Source organism: Mastomys coucha, unplaced genomic scaffold (assembly GCF_008632895.1).
Source record: "Mastomys coucha isolate ucsf_1 unplaced genomic scaffold, UCSF_Mcou_1 pScaffold12, whole genome shotgun sequence".
Taxonomy (NCBI): Eukaryota; Metazoa; Chordata; class Mammalia; order Rodentia; family Muridae; genus Mastomys; species Mastomys coucha.
This window is the reverse complement of record NW_022196894.1, coordinates 6,587,991-6,592,797: the sequence shown is the minus strand read 5'-3', so window position 1 is coordinate 6,592,797 and position 4,807 is coordinate 6,587,991. Positions and strand designations below refer to the sequence as shown.

Here is a 4,807-nt window from a genome sequence, read left to right as displayed (position 1 = left end):
GACTCTGTCCACCTGGACTGTGGTAATGCCAACCACTGGGTAAACCACGCCCATGCCAGGACTCTGTCAGCCTGGACTGTGGTAATGCCAACCACTGGGTAAACCACGCCCATGCTCTGCCTGCTGCCAGGACTCTGTCCACCTGGACTGTGGTAATGCCAACCACTGGGTAAACCACACCCATGCCAGGACTCTGTCCACCTGGACTGTGGTAATGCTAACCACTGGGTAAACCACACCCATGCTCTGCCTGCTGCCAGGACTCTGTCCACCTGGACTGTGGTAATGCTAACCACTGGGTAAAACCACACCCATGCCAGGACTCTGTCCACCTGGACTGTGGTAATGCTAACCACTGGGTAAACCACGCCCATGCCAGGACTCTGTCCACCTGGACTGTGGTAATGCTAACCACTGGGTAAACCACACCCATGCTCTGCCTGCTGCCAGGACTCTGTCCAGCCTGTGCACACCGATTGGTTGAGTGCTTTATTGTGGTCAGTCCTGTAAGTTCCTCCTCTACAGGAAATCTCTCAGCCTTGGCTCCAGCAGCTGAAGGCCGATGCTGCTGTGTATGGCAGCTGGCTATGGACCACCCTCCCTACAAAGCCAGTGAGACCAAGATGGTAGGGTGACCATCTCAGTAGTGGGTGAATCTCTGTTTTAGGGTATGTAAATGCAACTTATAAAGGTATAAGAAAGTGAATTAAGTGAATTAAGGTAATGAAAAAATGTTTTAGCTTTCTTCCCCCCTCTACACTATTACTGTTAAACTAAGATTTCAAAAGTTCAGAGTTTTAACATTAATCAGTGGAGTTCTGATAAGCTGGTAAAGCACTGACTTATTATCAGACATGAACTCAAGATTTTAAATTTAAATTATAACTTAAAACTGTTTCTCAGCATGCTAAAACATCTTTGTGCAATCTGTATATATCCAGCCCTCTGGCAGAGAAATGAATATTCATGCTTTTTAACCTAAAGTCATGAGCAGGTTTCTACTCCAGGTTTTCTATAGATACCTGTTAGCTGCTTTTTTTTTTTTTTTACAATGTGGATTTTAGAAAAGATTAAAAAGAGTGACAATGCTAATACATTTAGAATCTTTATCTTCTTTTCATAAATTGTCATCCTCCAAATATGAGGACTATAGCCACCATAGATTCATGTGTTTGAATGCTTAGCCATAGGGAGTGGCAATATGAGGAGATGTGGCCTTACTGGAAGGAGATGTGGCCTTGTTGGAGGAAGTGTGTCACTGTGGGCATGGGCTTAAGACCTCCTAACTGCCTGGAAGCCAGTCTTCTGTTTGTCTTCTGAACAAGATGTACAACACTCAACTTCTCCAGCACCATGCCATGCTTCCTGCCATGATGGTAATGGGCTGAACCTCTGAAACTGTAAGTCAGCCCCATTAAATGTTGTTATTTATAAGAGTTGCTTTGGTCACGGTGTCTTTTCACAGCAGTAAAGTCCTAACAAAGGCAGGCCTGAAAGTTCCAAATGTAAGATTTTCCATTAAGGTCCTAAACTTTAATTTCTGTTCCTAGTCTGTAACTGTCTCAGGAGAATTCCACCTGGCTAACAGACATCGTCTAGGAATTGGCTGTGGGCTGCTCCAAATGGCTGAAGCCCTGGACTTGATGAAAGCTGATGTGGACCAGTCCAGCCGATGTGATTGCTCCCTGTCTCTTCAGCTGGGTTCACAAACCAAATGCTTCTAATGACTGCCCCATTGCCTGAATCCCCTTCCAACACTTGACTAGCATTGCATCTTGCCAGAGGCTAGCCTCAGCAGTTGACAGGTCCCAGAGAGAAGGTAAGTAGTAGGTGAAGGAGGAATGAGTTGTATGGTGGCTGGGGGAATCAAGTAGCCCTGACTGACTAGCAATCAGGTCACTTCTTTATTTATACAGATTTCATAAAACAAGGAAAGACTCATGATTTTCCAAGAAGTACAGATCATATCATTTTGTCTCCAGACTTGTGTTTGATTTTTCATTGCAAGTCTGGGGTTGCAGCACCTTCCTACTCTCTTACTTTAATTACAGGTAGCAACTACAGATTTTATTTTTACTATGAGCCCTGTAGCACCATTTTAAGGATTCAATAAAATAACTCTAGCAAAGTAAGCATACTTAATATATGGCAGCCTGTCTTAGGCTGGCAGCATTTGTGGTTCCAGAGAGAAACAGAAACTATCAGAGGCAGTTTCTTCATGAATGGCAAATCCTGAAGCCTAACTCCTTTTTCATCATCTACACATGCTATTATGTAGGAAAATGGATATTTTAGCCATCCTAACTTTATTATAAACCCTGTCTGGCCCCCTATCTGCAAGCTACATTTTCAGGAAGTTCTGAGCATATTGTAGGAGACCTCTGATCTGTTGCCAGTTCTCCTGGCCAGTCAGAGCATGTCAGCTACTTCTAAGTTTATTCTATTCTGATTATTTTATTTCTGAATTTTCTTAGTGGCAGATACACCAAGAAAATCCTGGAATCATGGCCTCATAAAAAATGTCTAGCATCTTTGTGCTCATCACAATCTCCAGGGCAAAAGAAAGATTTCCAAATGGGGAAGAATAAGCTTTTTTCTCTGAAAGCAGAGGGGATGTATGTTTAGGACTATCCTAAAGAGACCTAGACTTAATTTCCTCTAGAAACGACATAAAATGCATCAGAATACAGAAAGTCCCACAAGGATACCACACCCAGAGACCAAAATTAAAGTTAGAGAGGCAGTGGGGCAGCCATCGCAGCATTCGGCTCAGCTTTGCTGGAACTGTGTCAAACAGCTACGCTGGCTTCATGACTCTCACCATCTTCAGTGGATTTGGCCACCATCCATCCTGGACCCTGTCCAAATTTCACCATGAAGCATTTGCAGAAGAGAGCATCACCTCTTATCTTCTACAAAAGGCTGCAGTGTTCGGTTAAAAGGAAACTCCCTTGTATAGGGGACAAAACGGCTGCCTATTGTGCCTATTGATACACTAGGAAAGATGCCTGTTAAAATGAAATAAACCAGCTGGGCAGTGGTGGCGCATGCCTTTAATCCTAGCACTTAGGAGGCAGAGGTAGGCAGATTTCTGAGTTCGAGGCCAGCCTGGTCTACAGAGTGAGTTCTAGGACAGCCAGGGCTACACAGAGAAACCCTGTCTCGAAAACAAACAAACAAACAAAACAACAAAAAAGAGCTTTAGTTCAAAACTGTAACTTTTAGGACTTAAACTCTTTTTTTCTTTTTTCTTTTTGGTGACTATCAAGTGCACTTTATTGAATCTACTGTGGATAGATAAATGAGTGTTACACCTGTGTGTAGGGAGGGGCAAAGGGGCAGGGAGGGCTGCAGCTGCCGATGGTGGAGCACATCAGGAGCAGAAGCCAGAATATTCTATTACGTCTAAAGATTATGAGCGTTCAGAGCAATGATGATGACAACAATAGTGATAACAACCACGAGGACACTGAGGACCAGGGTGCTGATGTTCAGGCACTTGGCAGTGGAGGCGTAGGCCTGGGCTCCAGTCACATCACCTATCATGTTCCGGTCCCTAGACTTCACAGAGTAGGCATAGGCAATGAAGCCCAGGCAAAAGAAGTTCATGAAGAGTGTATTGAACAGGGATCAGACCACATGGGCAGGCACAGAGAGCTCTCTAGGCTAGGAGTGTTGATCACAGTAGTTCTGACAAAAGCTGATCCATAGGGTGCCCTCAGCTCAGCCACCTCATTCTTCCTTGATTCTTTTGTAGTTTGGGGGCTGTCCCTCACTGGCAGCAGTAATGAAGGCTTGAGAAGTGTGGTTCATGGTGCCTAGCAAAAGCAGCAGTGAAGATGGAGAGCTCTGCGCATCTGCCCTTTCTCCAGCAGTTTTGGTTTCTCAGAAGTTTCCTTTTTCTGAATTTTGGCTCGATGAAACTGGTCTGGCTTCAGAGAGGCGGAGATCTAAAAAGCTATGGAGGCCAGTTCTACTGGCTTTGATTCAGGTAGACATTGGGATGAACAGTACTTCTTGTTGTGTTTTCAAAAGATAAGGAGAGAGAAGAAATATCTTTGGTGGATGTGCAGTCATTTTAGGGGGTGGGGGAAGGGGATGTCTCTGTTCATGGAGAGGGCAGTTGAGAGGGTAGTAGAGACAGACAGAGAGAGAAAGAGAGAGAGAGAGAGAGAGAGAGAGAGAGAGAGAGAGAGAGAGAGAGAGAGAACAGAGAAGTAGAGGCTGGCCACACCCGGAGGGAGAGAAGGGGAGGGGAATGGGGAGAGAGGGGAAGCAAGAGGGAGAGGACAGAGCTAGAGCAAGAAGTCAAGAGCAGGCTTAAAATCTTAACAGAGATAAAATTATAAAATTCCACTCTTATGAGAATTACTAACTTAATCCTATCCAAGGCATGTCCAGCACCTTTCTACTCTCTTACTCATTAGGAGGAGAGGGAAAGTTTTAGCGTATTTCTACCCTGTAAGGATAGGAGTTTGCCCCTAAAGATGACTGCCTTATTTAATGGTTAATATGCTGAATGACCAAAAAACGCAAAGAACAAGAATGAAGATAGTAACTCTCCAGATGATGTCCACAAAGCTAGCATCACACAGTTAGTGAGATATTGAACATCTGAACATTCATCACAGGCTGAAGATGTGGCTCAGTGAGTGAAAACATTTGCTATACAAGTCTGGGAACTTGCCTCCCATCCTGAGAATCCATGCACCTGTAATCCCAGCACTCCCTTGGCAACTGGGAGGTAGAGACAAGAGAATCACAATGGGAATCTGTGACAGATTTCCAAATGCAGGAATTACAAATC

The 4,807-nt window shown here is 44.4% G+C and overlaps 1 pseudogene; it reads right to left on the bottom strand.

The window, feature by feature from the left end:
- Positions 1–3,405: 3,405 nt before the first annotated feature.
- Positions 3,406–3,813, bottom strand: LOC116086222 (annotated as a pseudogene).
- Positions 3,814–4,807: the final 994 nt, after the last annotated feature.